The sequence below is a fragment of the Hemiscyllium ocellatum genome, chromosome 15 (genome assembly GCF_020745735.1).
Source record: "Hemiscyllium ocellatum isolate sHemOce1 chromosome 15, sHemOce1.pat.X.cur, whole genome shotgun sequence".
Lineage (NCBI taxonomy): Eukaryota > Metazoa > Chordata > Chondrichthyes > Orectolobiformes > Hemiscylliidae > Hemiscyllium > Hemiscyllium ocellatum.
Genome location: NC_083415.1, coordinates 36864107 through 36881541, shown reverse-complemented (window position 1 = coordinate 36881541; position 17435 = coordinate 36864107).

Below are 17435 nucleotides of genomic sequence, written 5' to 3'. Positions count from 1 at the left end.
TACTTTCTTGAATTGCTGCAGTCAGTGTACTGTAGGTAGACCCACCATGTTGTTAGGGAGGAAATTCCAGGATTTTGACCCAGTGGCACTGAAGGAACAGCAATATATTTCCAAATCAGGAAAGTGAGTGGCTTGGAGGGGAACTTGCAGGTGATGGTGCTCCTAAGTATCTGTAATCCTTGTGCTTCTAGATAGAAGTGGTTCTGGAATTGGAATGGTTTCATTCAAATGAGCCTCAGTGAATTTCTACAGTGCATCTAGTAAATGGCACACACTTCTATTAATGAGCATTGAAGGGATAGGGAGTAAATGTTTAAGAATGTGGTGCCAGTCAAGTTGGCAGCTTTGACTTGGATGATGTCAAGCTGTTATGGAGTGTTGTTGGAGCTGCACTCGTCCAGGCAAGTGGGGAGCAGAATCATATTCCTAACATATATTCTGAAGATGGTGGACAGGATTTGGGGAGTAAGGAGATGAGTTACTCACCACAGAATTCCTAAGTTCTGACCTACTCTTGTAGCCACTGCATTTATGTGGATAGTCCAGTTCAGTTTCTGGTCAACGGTAATACTTAGGATGTTGATACTGGGGAATTGAGAGATGATAATGCCATTGAATGTCAAGGAGAAATAGTTTGATTGTTTCCTAGCTGGAGATAGTCATTGCTCAGCATGTGTGTGGCGTGAATGTTACTTGTGTTACTTTCTATCACAGAGGCTCCTCAATGCTAACTTACTGGCCTTCAGTCTCTGTGGTTTGATGTGTTTGCAAGATAATGTTGTGTAAGAAGGAAAAAAGCTGGTATAAGAATGCATTGATATTGGTGGATCATGGGAGTAGAGCATAGCACAATGAACCTTACTGGGTTACTTGCCCATGGAGACCTCCGCATTCCAAAGGAATGGTCATGCTCGTTTTCATTCAAATCCAACATCTTTTCATCATATAGCATGGAGCATTTTGCCCACAAACCATACTTCGCTCTATTGGTCTGGTTGGGAGACGTTTTCCTGCAAGCAGACAAAGCATGGGATTCTGTATTGTGGCAATAGATAGGAAAGCATTTAATGGTGACACAAGAGCAGGAGAGGTGCTAGGGTGTCTCCACTGAGTAAGTAAGTGCAGAGGACAGAAAGGGCTCATAGTTTGGGAAGGGGAGGTGGGTCAGAGCCACTGAGTATTGATGCTGCATGTAACAGTGGGGGCTGTGATCCATGAGCCTTGGTGAAATTTGTGTGCTGTGGCAAAATTAGAATACATGAAGGCGTCATGAGCCATGAGACAGCTGAGAGAAGATGGTCCCAGAGACATTCACACTTATCTTTGCAGAGGATGAGTATAAACATCCTCTTACACTGTTGGGCTTTGCATTTCATCTGGGACATTGCACTGCCCAATGCAATGATCTCATGTGTATTTCATCTTGATTGGCTGAGTCAGGCAGCATAGCCAGTAGGAAAACACAGCACCCTCCTTTTCACTATCCTGTCCACGGAACATGAGCAAATGCACAACTGGATCATTTACAACAATGTCCAAATACAGAATACTGCTGTTTTAATTGAGCAGTCCCAAAATTAATTAGATTCTGTTCACTTTGTATAGTAGCCATGCTAATGCACTTTGTGAATGTGACTTCTAATGAATTGATTTTTATTCTGCTTAGAACTACGACCTCTTAATCAGAGACAACAAGTGTTGCAGTTTAAAATTTTCTTAAGCAAATTATTTGTGGAAATATCCAGGCATTAATATACACAAAAGCATTATATTTGTCATTAATGTATCTTTTATCATTTGGTATAAAGAAAAGAAGAAATAACTTGCAGTTACATAGGATCTTTTTATTATCTTGAGATAATTCCATACATGGTAAAGCCATTCAAGTGCTTCTGAAGTATAGTTGATACTGTAATGAAAGAAAAGACTAGAGTAGTCCACATCTAAGAAATACCCAATTCAGTGGTAAAACTGTAACTTACACAAGGTTTCATTATGGTTAATGCTAATCTGAAAAGTAAAAAGTATAACATTTTTGTGAAAGTTGAAATTATATATGAATTTAGGTACAAGTGGATGTTTTACAAAACCCAAATAGAAACAGAATAAGTATGTGTAACATTGGAAAGAGAAAAGGGTTACTTATCCATTTTCAGACTTTTAATTTTCCACTTTCAACACTGGACAGTTTTTCTTTAGTTTCTTAGGATGGTCTAGTTTATTCAAAGATAACACCTGCCTTGTCCTTCTGAAAATAGGATACAATGTTGGAATTTGACAGCTAGGAGATTTATGCTCCAACATGTACATTAGACAATGCAAACACTAAACAAATAAGAAGCATCATGAAGGCAATCAAATGAAAGGAAATCAATGTATTTTCCTTGAAAAATTAAAGTGAGCAGAATCTTAACAGCTTAGGAAAAAATGATACAATTCAAATAGTCGTAACCACTGACAATAGTTTTGAGGTGGTGGAGGTAGTCTATTTCATCACTGAGAATTCTATGATTTGTGATTGAAATACAACATCAGAGAAATTTGCTGTTGATAACAAATAGGTTGAGTTTTAAAGATAATGGGCTGAGCTTTTTTATATTCACTTGTGGGATGTGAGTGTCACTGGCTGGCCAGCATTTATTGCCCATTCCTGGTATCCCTTAAGAAGCTGGTGGTGAGCCTCCTTCTTGAATCATTGCAGTCTACACATTGTTGGTTGACTCACAATGTCCTTAGGGAAGGAATTCAAGGATTTTCACCCAGTAACAATGAAAGAATAATGATATATTTCAAAGTCAGAATGGTGCATGACTTGGAGGGGAACCTGTAGGTGGAAATATATCTGCCTCCTTTGTCTTGGATGGAAGTGGTCATGGATTTGGAAGGTGTTGTCTGAGGATCTTTGGTGATTTTCTGCAGTACATGTTGTACACAATGCTGTTACTGAGCATCGGCAGTGGATGCCTATAGATGTGATGCCAATCAAGTGGCTGATTTGTCCTGGATGGATTATTCTTGAGTGTTGTGGTGTTGCAGCCATCCAGGCAAGTGAGAAGTATTCTATCACACTCTTGACTTGTGCCTTGTAGATGATGGACAGGCTTTGGGGAGTCAAGATGTGAATTATTTGCTGCTGTATTCTGAACCTCATAACTACTCTTGTAGCCATTGTGTTTATGTCATAAGTTCAGTTGAGTTTCTGGTCAATGGTAATCCAAAAAATGCTGATTATGGGGCAATTCAGTGATTGTAACACCATTTAATGTCAAGGGACAGTGGTTAGATATTTTCATATTGGAGATGGTCATTGCCTGGCATTTGTATGATGCATGTCACTTGTCAGCCCAAACCTGGATATTGTCCAGATCTTGGGATGGTGAGGAAGAGAGCAGAGCTGTTTCTGCTGACCAACAAAGTATTACAAATATGTCCAATATTTTATGATCAGTTTGCCCAATATGACCATAAGCTGGGATCACAGTAAAAAGAGAATGTTAATCCCATCAGATTTGTGAAAGATCATGCCATCTGAATTGGAAACAAATTATTCTTGACAATCCAACAGAAAAAGTGTCACTTAAGTCGTGGGCATTTCAAGATATCCAGCACTTCCTCCTCTGTAATATGGACATTTTGCAAGATGTCACCATCTATTTTCATACAGTCTATATCTTCCATATGCTTTTCCACAGTAAATACTGATGCAAAATACTCACTTAGTATTTCCCCCATTTTCTGTGGCTCCACACAAAGGCTGCCTTGCTGATTTTTGAGTGTCCCTATTCTCTTCCTAGTTACCCTTTTGTCCTTAACGTATTTGTAAAAACTCCTTGGATTCTCCTTAATTCTATTTGCCAAAAAGCTATCTCATGTCCTCTTTTTGCCCTCCTGATTTCCCTCTTAAGTATACTCCTACTTCCTTTATACTCTTCTAAGGATTCACTCGACTTATCCTTTCTATACCTTACATATGCTTCCTTCTTTTTTTTAACCAAACCCTCAATTTCTTTAGTCATCCAGCATTTCCTATACTTACCAGCCTTTCCTTTCACACTAATAGGAATATACTTTCTCTGGATTCTCATTATCTCATTTCTGAAGACTTCCCATTTCCAGCCATCCTTTTACCTGCGAACATCTGCCCCAAATCAGCTTTCGAAAGTTCTTGCCTAATACCATCAAAATTGGCTTTTCTCCAAGTTAGAACTTCAACTTTTATGTCTGGACTATCCTTTTCCATCATTATTTTAAATCTAATAGAATTATGGTTGCTGGCCCCAAAGTGCTCCCCCACTGACACCTCAGTCACCTGCCCTGCCTGATTTCCCAAGAGTAGGTCATGTTTTGCACCTTCTCTAGTAGGTACATCCACATACTGAATCAGAAATTGTCTTGTACACACTTAATAGATTCCTCTCCACCTAAACCCTTAACACTCTGGCAGTCCCGTATATGTTTGGAAACTATATGTGGGAAGCTAGAGAAGTGATTGCTAGGCTTCTTGCTGAGATATTTGTATCATCGATAGTTACAGGTGAGGAGCCGGAATACTGGAGGTTGGCTAATGTGGTGCCACTGTTTAACAATGGTGGTAAGGACAAGCCAGGGAACTATAGACCAGTGAGCCTGACATCAGTGATGGGCAAGCTGTCGGAGGGAATGCTGAGGGACAGGATGTACATGTTTTTGGAAAGGCAAGGACTGATTAGGGATAGTCAACATGGCTTTGTGCATGGGAAATCATGTCTCATAAACTTGATTGAGTTTTTTTGAAGAAGTAACAAATAGGATTGATGAGGGCAGAACGGTGGATGTGATCTATATGGACTTCAGTAACGCGTTCGACAAGGTTTCTCATAGGAGACTAATTACCAAGGTTAGATCTCATGGAATACTGGGAGAACTAGCCATTTGGATACAGAACTGGTTCAAAGGTAGAAGACAGTGGGTGGTGGTGGATGGATGTTTTTTCAGACTGGAGGCCTGTGACCAGTGGAGTGCCGCAAGTATCGGTGCTGGACCCTCTACTTTTTGTCATTTACATAAATGATTTGGATGTGAGCATAAGAGGTACAGTTAGTAAGTTTGCAGATGACACCAAAATTGGAGGTGTAATGGACAGCGAAGAGGGTTATCTCAGATTGCAACAGGATCTTGACCAGATGGGCCAATGGGTTGAGAAATGGCAGATGGAGTTTAATTCAGATAAATGCGAGGTGCCGCATTTTGGGAAAGAAAATCTTAGTAGGACTTATACACTTAATGGTGAGATTCTAGGGAGTGTTGCTGAACAAAGAGACCTTGAAGTGCAGGTTCATAGCTCCTTGAAAGTAGAGTCACAGGTAGATAGGATAGTGAAGAAGGCGTTTGGTATGCTTTCCATTATTGATCAGAGTATTGAGTACAAGAGTTGGGAGGTCATGTTGTGGCTGTATAGGATGTTGATTAGGCCACTGTTGGAATATTGCATGCAATTCTGGTCTCCTTCCTATCGGAAAGATGTTGTGAAACTTGAAAGGGTTCAGAAAAGATTTACAAGGATGTTGCCAGGGTTGGAGGATTTGAGCAATAGGGAGAGGCTGAACAGGCTGGGAGTGTTTTCCCTGGAGCGTCAGAGGCTGTGGGGTGACCTTATGGAGGTTTACAAAATTATGAGGGGCATGGATCTGGTAAATAGGCAAAGTCTTTTCCCTGGGGTGGAGGAGTTCAGAACTAGAGGGCATAGGTTTAGGGTGAGAGAGGAAAGATATAAAAGAGATCTACGGGGAAACTTTTTCACGCAGAGGATGGTACATGTATGGAATGAGCTGCCAGAGGAAGTGGTGAAGGCTAGTCCAGTTGCAACACTTAAGAGGCATTTGGATGGGTATATGAATAAGAAGGGTTTGGAGGGATATTGGCTGGGTGCTGGCAGGTGGGACTAGATTGGGTTGAGATATCTTGTTGGCATGGAAAAGTTGGACAAAAGGGTCTGTTTCCATGCTGTACATCTTTATGTCTCTATGACTTTAAGTAAAGTTGTAGAAGGTGCGCCGGTGTGATAGGTCTCTGGAATTAACGGATAGTGTTAGGAAAAAGGTTGAATCTTTGTTTTGATGTTTGCATTAAAATCTTTCTAAATGTCTTCTATGTACTTTGTTATTTTTATTCTTCTCTGTAATAAAATGATATTTTGTTGCTAAAGAACATCTGCGACTCATGTGACTGCTTTTCCTTGAGTATGGTAACCAACTGCAAAAATGAAATATATGATCTGTCAAGCAAGGTTTCATTTTGGGCTCTGGCTTGACCAATATGACCATCAACTGGGATCACAATGAAAGGAGACCACATCACCACATCCAGCCAGCATGGATTGAGGTAACAGCCCTAATCAGAGAAATGTCCCAGGTGAAATACAAACACAGCAGTGCAACAATAAGACTGATGATCTTTTCCACTCCATAATTATAAATGCCAACATTTCTATCTCCTACGTCACAGTCACAGTACACCACTCACTCTAACTCTGCTACTGCACATGCCTTTCACCAAGGCTCAAGGGCTACAGCTTTCACTATTGCAAGTTTCATATTCATTCATTGGCTCTGACTCTTCTCATTCACACAAATATCAACCCTTCCTGTCATCTGTGCTTCCTACTGACTCACTGGGGACACCTCTCCACCTCTCCCATCTCATCCATCACCATTGCTGTTCAATCCACTTCCATTATACCCAAACTCTGCTTTTGTCACATGATCTCAACAGCTGATCAAGGAAGAAAGGCCCAGGTCTCTGTCTGTCAGAAGTTTGTTATCAGTACAGTATTATCTGTACAATGCTGGCTTTAGCACATGCAACTGGCTGATTCTATAGGCAGATTTGTAATTTTTGAATCCAGTGCAGTCAATGTCTGGCAAATGTGCACATGGACTTGCACTCAAGTGCGCAGTATTGGTGGAAATGTAGACAAAGCAGGTGACAAAGGACCATGCCTTCATTCTAGGTGCTCCAACTGGCTCTACCTGCAGACACGTAAGCTGAGGAGTGTGAGCCAGCCTCTGGGTCTGACATTCTCAGCAGGCCTGGATCCTCTAGACCAAAGTGTCCCTGGGGATAAATGGCCAACTCTTCTGAACCAACGGGTCAATGATAAACAAATCTTCTTCCATCCCAACTGCAGAGGTGAGGATTGAACTGAGACATGGTGGGAAGGAAAGGAATAGAAACAGCTTACTTGAGGACACATCATTATAAAGTTTCTTGTACCATGGTTAAATATGTCTGCTGAGTGTTTTTGTCACTGGTGGACCTGGTGATATCACACCCATGTGAGAGATGAGCAGCCTGGTCACATTCCTGAGGATGAAAGAGCATTGCTTACCTCTGGCAAGCAATTAACTTCTCCTCTGCAGATAGTACCAGGTGCTAGAATTCTGGAACTTGTGACATTGTTGACTGTAGCCAAGGCTTTGTACATTAATGTGGATAGCTTAGAGGCTAAAAGCAATATGCATGGATTGTGCTATCCTTCAGGCAGCAAAAGCACGTGGGAGAGGTTGAATAGGCTGGGGCTGTTTTCCCTGGAGCATCGGAGACTGAAGGGTGACCTTATAGAGATTTATAAAATCATGAGGGCATGGATAGGATAAATAGAAAAGTCTCTTCCTTAGGGTGGGGGAATCCAGAACTAGAGGGAATAGGTTTAGGGTAAGAGGGGAAAGATATAAAAGAGACCTATGGGGCAAGTTTTTCATATAGAGGGTGGTACATGTTTGGGATGAGCTGTCAGAGGAAGTGATGGAGGCTAGTACAATTGCAACATTTAAAAGACATCTGGATGGGTATACAGACAGGAAGGGTTTGGCGGGATCTGGGCCGGGTGCTGGTAGGTTGGACTAGATTTGATTGGGATATCTGGTCTTAAAAGTATCATGAGTTATGTTTGGAAGTGGTAGTCCTTGTCTCCAAGCAGCCATCCCTGTATGGCTCAAGGACCTTGGAAAGACAAAGGAGTCTGTGAGATCCATAGCATGTCCACATCTTGGCATCTCCCAGGATATCTGGCACAGAGATTCAAATGTTGGCATTAGCAGTCACAGATAATATGAACATTGATGCAGTGAAAGCCTTTTCTGGTGATATACTCTGCAAGTTGGTGACAGGGCAATCTCAAAACTGTGTGGGTGCAATCTCTGTCATACTGCACTGGGGGAAGCCAGTGATAGCAGAGAAGACCACTGCAGGCTGCTCAACTCTTTCATCATGGGGGAAAGATATGAGCATATGTGACCTGGGGGAAATAGCATCAATGGCATCCAGCATACATGTACTGGCCAAGGAATGAGAGAAACTACGTAAGTGGTTTAATAAATCCCTCACTATCATGGGGCTTATCAATGAGCAGAAATTCAACTGAATGCATTATATAAATATAGTGGCCATAATAGCAGATCGGAAGCTAGGAATACTGCAACAAGTAACTGACCTTCTGATTCCTCAAAGACTGTCCACCATCTACATGGCTCAAGTCAAGAGTGTGATGGAATACTCCTCACTAGTCTAGATTAGTGAAGTTCCAATTATACTCAAGAATTTTGACACAATCCAGAACAAAACAGCTTACTTGAATGCACCAAAACCACAAGCATTCTCTCCCTCCACCACTGAAGCTCAGTAGCAGCAGTGTGTACTATCTACAATTCGCTAATACTCCGAAACAGCAGCTTCTAAATCCACAGCCACTGTCTTTTAGAAGGAAAGACATTGAAATATCACACCCTGCAACTGCCCCTACAAGCCGCTCAGAATCCAGATTGCAAATATATTACCATTCCTTCAGTATTGCTGGGTCAAACTTCTGGCAAACTCCTCCCAATAGAAGGATAACCTGCACTAAATGGATATCAGTAGTTCAAGAAGTTAGCTCACCACCACCTTCTCAAGGGCAATGAAGGATGATCAATAAAGTCTAGCCCAGCCAGCTGCTTGAAAGAGTCAATGGAATATAAATTCAGAGCAGCTAATAGCCTTCTCAGCCACGAGGACTGGGTGGTCATGCAGTCCTTCTTACCACCATCCTAATATGGCATAATTGACACAATGTATTGATAATGGCCCAAGATATCTGTAGTCTCCACCTGCACTGAGTTTACGAGTGTAGTGGAAAATGGCAGTGAGCTTTGTAGTTGTGGAGTCTGCTCATTCTCCCCCATCTTCTCCTCCCTCTGGTGACAGTGCTGCAGTCACTAGAAGTTGTTACTTTTACTGACATAGTTGTAATTCCTGTCTCCTTGAATGCCGTCTTCACCTGTGACTTGAGACCACAAAGACTCCAGCAATGATGATGTCTATGTCAGGTGCATGAGCCTCCAATCTGTGGGGTATGTCAGAAAGTGGACACTCTTTCATTAAGAGTGCTCCTGAGCCCTCACATCAATCATCATGAAGTATTATGTTATTTCAGACTCAGTGTGCCATGGAGGTTTCACAAGGAGATCAATACCATGCCCCGATAAGGAACTTTGAGGAATCTAACCATATTCAGATAAATGTTGCAGAACCAAAGTGTTCATACTACGTTGGGAGAATCTGGCATTGTACCACAGTGGGCTTACATTCAGAGGAATAAGAAGAGAGAGGGAACTTAAATAACCTGCTCTTTGGCATTTCACTCATATGTGAATGTCACCAGTTCTCACCCAAACTCCTTGAAATAATGGCATTTTGTAACCCATAGTGGGAGAATGCTGTCTCACAGAGACAGAGACATTCAGTTGAGAATCAATGTCCTAATACAGATTGCCACTGCTGGTTGCTGTGAAGACAAACATGGATTTGGCTAAAGGAGCACAAAAAAGATAAAATATGTTTGTTTAAAATACATTAAATGGCATATGTCATAACTCCCATGACATATTTTCTTTACATTTATATATTTTTTCTTTATGTGGGTTTACATTATAACTCGGATAAAGTGAGGACTGCCAATGCTGGAGACCAGAGTTGAAAAATGTGATGCTGGAAAAACACAGCAGGCCAGGCAGCATCCGAGGACATTCCTGAAGAAGGGCTTATGCCCGAAACGTCGATTCTCCTGTTCCTCGGATGTTGCCTGGCCTGCTTTGTTTTTCAAGCATCACATTTTTCAACTCTACATTATAACTCACATACATTAAAATATGATTGAAGAATGTGGAGGTGAAGCGTTGAAGTAAAATTTCTGCAATTACCAAAATTGGGAAGGAAAGGTAAAAATGTTATTTTAACAATGAGAATTGTCCATCTCAACAAAATAACTTCCATTTTTTCCTCTTTGAATTCTTCACAATGATCCAGTCAATCTGGAACTGAAGTATTCTTCAGCTCTATCATTCAGCCTTTCATATTTTACATCCAGGTCAACGTAAATATGTGTATTAAACAATACTAAGTGATTCTTATTTAAATTAACATTTAGGACAAAGGACCACTCATAATGGAAACAAAACATTACAGGTTAGAGACTGCTAATTTATTTTTTAAATTATGTATTACTCTTCTGATATTCATTTACCAGTGTTTAATAACCAAGAGATTCACAATTATGTGTTTGATTAAATTATATTAAAAAAATGATATCAGTGTTATTGATTTCTTTTAAAATTTTGGATAGTTCGATGAAATAATGCAATAATTCCCAGCATGTGAGTTCTCATATGTTACAGCACAATCACAATCTGGGGTCACTACACCTGATTGTCCAAAACGTTTTAATTGCAGGCGGTTTTAAAAACTGACCCTATTTGAAAACTTTCTTTTTTGTTTAATTTGCTGAAATTCAACCTTTGTTGAGAATTTCCATGTAAGCAATGAATCCTGCAATATCACTTGAAGAAATTGTTGCTAAGTCTGATGATATAAAGGTGATTTATTTCATTGCATTAAGTAATAGATCTGACAGCTTGATCCAGTCCAGCCTTCTGGACAAATAAAGAACCCTGGCTTCACCCAAGCCTGAAGGATTAAAGTTCATATTTTAGTTTCAAGTATTATTAATATTAAATGATTAATGATTAACTTATTTGATTTACCTTACCATTTCAACACAGTGCATTAGGTTTGGTGTTGTGCATTGTCAGGTTAAGTAGTTTTATTTCAACATCTCACACAACTATGTCAGCAGCTTCCACCTTCAAAGTAAAGAAAAAATATCAAAGAGTATGTAACAAGAACAGGTCATGCATTTAGGTTCCAAAGGTTCAAAGTGAGACACTGTTGCTAAATATAAACAAATAGCATTCTTTCATTCAAGACCCAGTGATCTATTTATTTTAATACCTTTGATATTTGAATGAGAATCTAAAACAAACATGAGAAAATTATTTTTCATCTCACTCATTTTGATAAAGTAGTACACGCAATTCCTAACAGATTTGAATCATTATAGTGATTAATATAGACAACCATATCCAAGCACATGTGAAGCTTTGTACTTGTAATGAAACTCTTGTTCTTACAATGCACAGCTAACAAATTTCCCAGAGAACAAAGTGCATGGATGAGTCCTTGAATTTGATTGTAATAAATCATGTGCCTATGTTGTGAGACTGTATGGTAGAAGCCACACATGGGTAATATTTTCTGCAATGAATTGGTTAACATTGTCAGTATTCACTTGTAAATACAGTGTGCAGTATCTATCTTTTACTTTAGCTTTAATCTGTATTCACTTTAGATTAGTTCCACGCAGCTGTGGCTGAATACATCCTGAAGAAAATTAAATGCCGAGCTCAAATCTGCTATGACTAAAAAAATAAGTTCAACCAATATATCATCTGTTTGAGATATTGGATCATTTTATCTGAACTAAGAAACCTGAGAGATAAGAACTAAGCCAAAATTATGTACAAATTGATCCAGTAAAGTTTAAAAGGGGGAAAATAAACATAGCCAAACCCCTTTCATTAGTATTAAATAAAATAATCATTTTTAAAACCCATTATTCATTGTCAATGTAATGCTAATGGATAATGTACTTAGACTGTAATTTGCTGTAAATATAATTGTGAGGCTAGAACCACTTATTATCATTTATGTGCAAACTGCACAGCAACCCCAGATCAGATTAGCTGTTAAAATTTATCTTAATTACAAAAATCGCAAACACCTTCAAGGGTCCATAGATTGCACAAAGCCTCAGCTGAATGACCATGTTTCTAGGAGGCTTGTTTATATTTATTATTGACTCATTGGAAAAGCACTAGTTGCTCAAGGCACAGGAGCTGTTGTTACCTCTATGGCCAAAACAGCATGTACTGGAATGGATAAAGAACAGAAGCATCTGGAAGCTCAGGACCTGTATCAATCTCCAGCAGATGTGATGCCTTTTGTGGAGTTATCAGCCATATGTGCCCTCATAATGCAGCAAAAATTTGATTAAATTGCCATGGAGTGTTGAGCAGATGAGAGAGATGCAGTGTTGCCATATTCTGTTTAGAGTTGACAGTCAGACAACATGTCATGCTATCCAGCATATCTGCAGTGCAACAACTTCTACTGAGGTTAATAAGAGCCAGAAGATATCTCCTCCATATCAGGTTCCCATGCAGGTCTTTTTTTAGGGGATGCTGGAGTACAGTACAGATGGAGAACGCTGCTTGATCCTTGGATTCTCTGCTACAGATCAGTGGAGAAAGCAATGCGACAATGTGATGATTGATGAGGATCTGTGAGAGCCATAGCCTGAGGGAAGTATTAAATTTAGACCCACATGTCTGAGGGCCAAATCCTCTCCAAGTTTTCAGATGCTTTAGCGTGGGGCCATAAGCAACCCTGTTTCCACACGTTGCCTCAAGAAGCACAGCAGAGACCTTGCCAGTTGTGAGGCGATGCAGTGACAGGATTTACACATTTTACTTTCCTTTTCAAGTTGCTGCTCGAGAAAATGAGAAGCAAACCACCACACAGACTGTTGGAAGCACATTAGCTCTAATCACCTACCCATTTGCTGCACCATATTTTATAAATGAATAAAAAGAACAACCTAGTAGGCATAGCCCTAAAATTTAGCAGGCAATGCTAAATAATAAATAAATAACAAAATAGTCTAGGTTGTTGAACAAGCAAAAATCATACATAACTTAAATTTTGCTAATATTGAAGTGCATGTAAAAAAGAGAATTATGTTTAGTAAATTAGCACAAAGGTCAGTGGATTCACAAGCAGAACCCTAGGCTCATGTCCTAGGAACACGGTTCCAAATCACATCATGGTTAATGGTGAAATTTGAATTCAATAAAATCTGGAATTAAAAAAATCAAGCCTAATGTCTGCAATTGTCATTTGTTGCAAACAACAACTGGTTGCCCAATGTGCTGCGGGGAAGACAATCTGCCATCTTTACCTGGTTGGGCCTATGCAGGACTCCAGACTCACAGCAATGCCATTGACTCTTATCTCTAAAATGGCCAGTAAGCTGCCAAGTTATATCAAGCCACTAAAAAAATCTAAAGAAATGAAATTAAACTGGATGGACCAGTAAGAACCAAGGGATCAGAAATGACAAAGGCAAACACATCCCAATCAACTCTGTAAAGTTCTCCTTCCAAAAATCTTGTGCCAACATGGGAGAGCTGTGCCTCGGGATCATGAAGCCTGATGTACACATTGAATCATACCTTACAATGCTTCAGACACCACAATCACCATCCCTGGGGATGTCCAGTCCAACCAACCAGACAGAAGGGATACAGTTTGGAAGAAGCAGTCCTTGGAGTCCTCAACATTGACTCTGGGTGACACAAAGTCTCAAAACATGGAAAAGAATTTCCTGCTGATTATTACCGACTGTTCCATCTCAATCCATGAGTCCTTCATTTTGATTAATATTTGGAAGACACACTGAGACTAGCAAGAAGTACAGAATGTATTCTTGGTGCTTTAACTTCAATGTCCATCATTAAGGATGGCTTGGTATCACTATTATCAATTGAAACAGGTTGATTTTTAAAGAACAGCACTCTTAGTCTGGGTCTGTGGCAGCAGTGAGGGAGTCAATAATAGAGAAAAATCAAGTTGGCCTCATTCTCACTTATCTACCTGCCCCAGGTGCATTTATCCATGATAATATCTGTAGGGTTGGCCACCACAAGACAAAGTTTTGACTTCATTTTGAGGGTACAGTGAGTCATGTTGAGTGACATAGTTCAAATAGATTGAGCAACTCAGAACTAGGCATTGCTGAAATTCTGTGAACCATTAACAGCTGTAGAATTTAACTCAAACCATAATCTGTCATTTCATGGCCTGGCATATCCCCCCCACTCTATCATTATCATCAAGCCAGGTATTTATCCTGGTTCAATTAAGAGCACAGGAGGACATGCAAGGAGCAGCATCAGGTATCCCTAAAAATGAAGTGCTAACTGATGAAGCTACAACATGTGACTATTTGCATGAAAAGTAGCAGAAGCAAAATGTGATAAGTAGGGCTAAGCAATCCAATTACAACAGGAACAGATCGAAGTTCTGCAGTCCTGCAGCTGTGAAGGTTGTGCATAGATAGAGAGGAAGGAATTCCCCAAATACCTTCATCCTCAACGCTGAGGGAGCCAAACTCATCAATGCAAAAGACAAGGCTCAAGTATCTGCAGCCAGGAATGCCTCCAGCTTGGCCTCCTTCTAAGGCCATCAACATCACAGATGCCCATCTTCAGCCAATTTGATTCACTCCACGTGATCTCAATAAATGGCTGAAATCACTGGGTAGTAAAAAGGCTATGGGCCCTAATAATATTCCAGCAATAGTGCTAAAAAGTTGTGCAACAGAACTAGCTGTGCCCTAAGCCAAGCTATTGTGCAAAGTTGCTGAGACATGTAGTTATGTGAAAAGAAGCACAAATTCAAACCAATCAACTACCACACTCCAACCTACTCTCAATCATCAGCAAAATATTGACGACCCCTTCAATCAATGTTATTAAGTGGCACTTACAAGAATTAACTTGCTCATTGACAATCAATTTGGATGTCAACTAAACGCTCTGCTCCTGATCTCATTACAACCTTGGGCATAAACATGAACAAAAGAGCTGGAGGTGTGGTGATAATTATTGCTCTTGACATCAAGGCTGCATTTGACCAAACATGGCGTCAAAGGACCCGCAAAAAACTGGAATCAGTGCGAATCAGAAGAAAACTCTCTATTGGATCATGAAATTAACTGAAAAAAGGAAAATGGTTGTTGTATTGAAGGTCAGTCATCTTAACTCCAGTCCAGCTCTGCAGGAGTTCCTGAGGGTAGTATCCTTGGCCCTACCATCTTCAGTTGCTTCATCAATGGCCTCCCCTCTATTATAAGGTGTGAAGTGGGATGATTTCTGATAACTGCTCAAAATTCAGCACAAGTCACGACATTTCACATATTGAGGCAGTTTGTGTCCATATGCAGCAAGATATGGACAACGTTCAAGGTTGGACTGAGAAGTGGTAAATAACATTCTTGGCACACAGTTTCAGGCAATCACCATCTTTAACCAGTGAGAACCTAACCATAATCCTTTGGCATTCAATGGCACAATTACTCTCCATTAATAACATCCTGAGATTTTCCAGTGACCAGAAAGAGAATTGGATCAGATATATAAACATGGTGGCTGCAAGATAGCACCTTCCAAACTGATGACACTGACCATTTAGAAGAACAAGGGCAGCAGATGCACAGAAACACCATCACTTGCAATTTCCTGTCCTATTTGTAGAAAATCCTGACTTGGAAATACACCATTCCTTCACTGTCACTGGATCAAAATCCTGGAACTTCCTCTCTACTAGTTCCATGGGTGTCCCAACATCTAGGACTGCAGTACTTCAAGAAGACAGCTCACCACCACCTCCTCCAGAGCACTTAGGGATGGGCAATAAATGCCAGCCTAGCCAGCAGTATATACATTCTGTGAATAAATGAAAAAAGTAAGTTCATAGTATAATAGATGTCACTAAGTATTTTATGTAATATGTAGGCTAACACTTTAGTAGGAACATGACAGTACTCTTATTATAGAGAAAAGAAAACTGACCAACTGGCACTAAAATACCAACTTCAATTTGCATACACGATAGGGTTAGAAAAGGCAAAGTTGTGTTTCTACCTTACAACAATTCTCTGCCTCATATTGGCAGTCATGTTTCTCAAATTCCTACCATTTACACTGCTTGTATGCTATGTCTGCACGCTCCACCTACATTGACAGAGCTGATTTTGATTGTATTCATAGCATGAGATGCACATTCAATTGTGCTGTCAGATCATTAACCAATTTTTTAAAAAATCAAGATATAAGTACAGAAGATGGAGGGCATTCAGTCCTTCTAAATAATCCTTCATTAAAAAAACTATCACGAGCTGCTTACATAGCATTGAGCAGCCTGTTCAATAATTCCGGATCTTCCATTTTCATGGCACTACCCCAAATTTTGGCCAAGATAAAATAGTACTTCCTTGATATCATTCATGGATTTGCTTTTTACCAGTTTGAAACAGTGTAATGAAATGTATTTTGAAAAGATAACTGCTGAGCAATTCTGCCATGATACAACTGGTTTTCTGTGACCACAGACGGTTTCAAATGTGACCATCTGTGAGTGCATTATTGGAAGAATTAGGATTGGACTTCCACCCTCCAATAGCCAGAAGTTGTGCCTTCAAAAGCTGTTGGCCAGTTTGATTGGCATCAGCGGTGCTGGAAGAGCACAGCAGTTCAGGCAGCATCCAACGAGCAGCGAAATCGACGTTTCGGGCAAAAGCCCTTCATCAGGAATAAAGGCAGTGAGCCTGAAGCGTGGAGAGATAAGCTAGGGGAGGGTGGGGGGTGGGGAGAGAGTAGCATAGAGTACAATGGGTGAGGGGGGGAGGAGATGAAGGTGATCGGTCAGGGAGGACAGGGTGGAGTGGATAGGTGGAAAAGGAGCTAGGCAGGTCGGACAAGTCCAGACAAGTCATGGGGACAGTGCCGAGCTGGAAATTTGAAACTAGGGTGAAGTGGAGGAAGGGGAAATGAGGAAGCTGTTGAAGTCCACATTGATGCCCTGGGTCCTAGCCCCTCCACGACCCACCCTCCCATCCTGGCACTTTCCCCTGCCACCACAGGAACTGTAAAACCTGTGCCCATACTTCCTTCCTCACCTCTATCCAAGGACCTAAAGGAACCTTCCACATCCACCAAAGTTTTACCTGCACATCCACTAATATCATTTATTGTATCCATTGCTCCTGATGCGGTCTCCTCTACATTGGGGAGACTGGGCGCCTCCTAGCAGAGCGCTTTAGGGAACATCTCCGAGACACCCACACCAATCAACTACACCGCCCTGTGGACCAACATTTCAACTCCCCCTCCCACTCTGCCGAGGATATGGAGGTCCTGGGCCTCCTTCACCGCCGCTCCCTCACCACCAGACACCTGGAGGAAGAA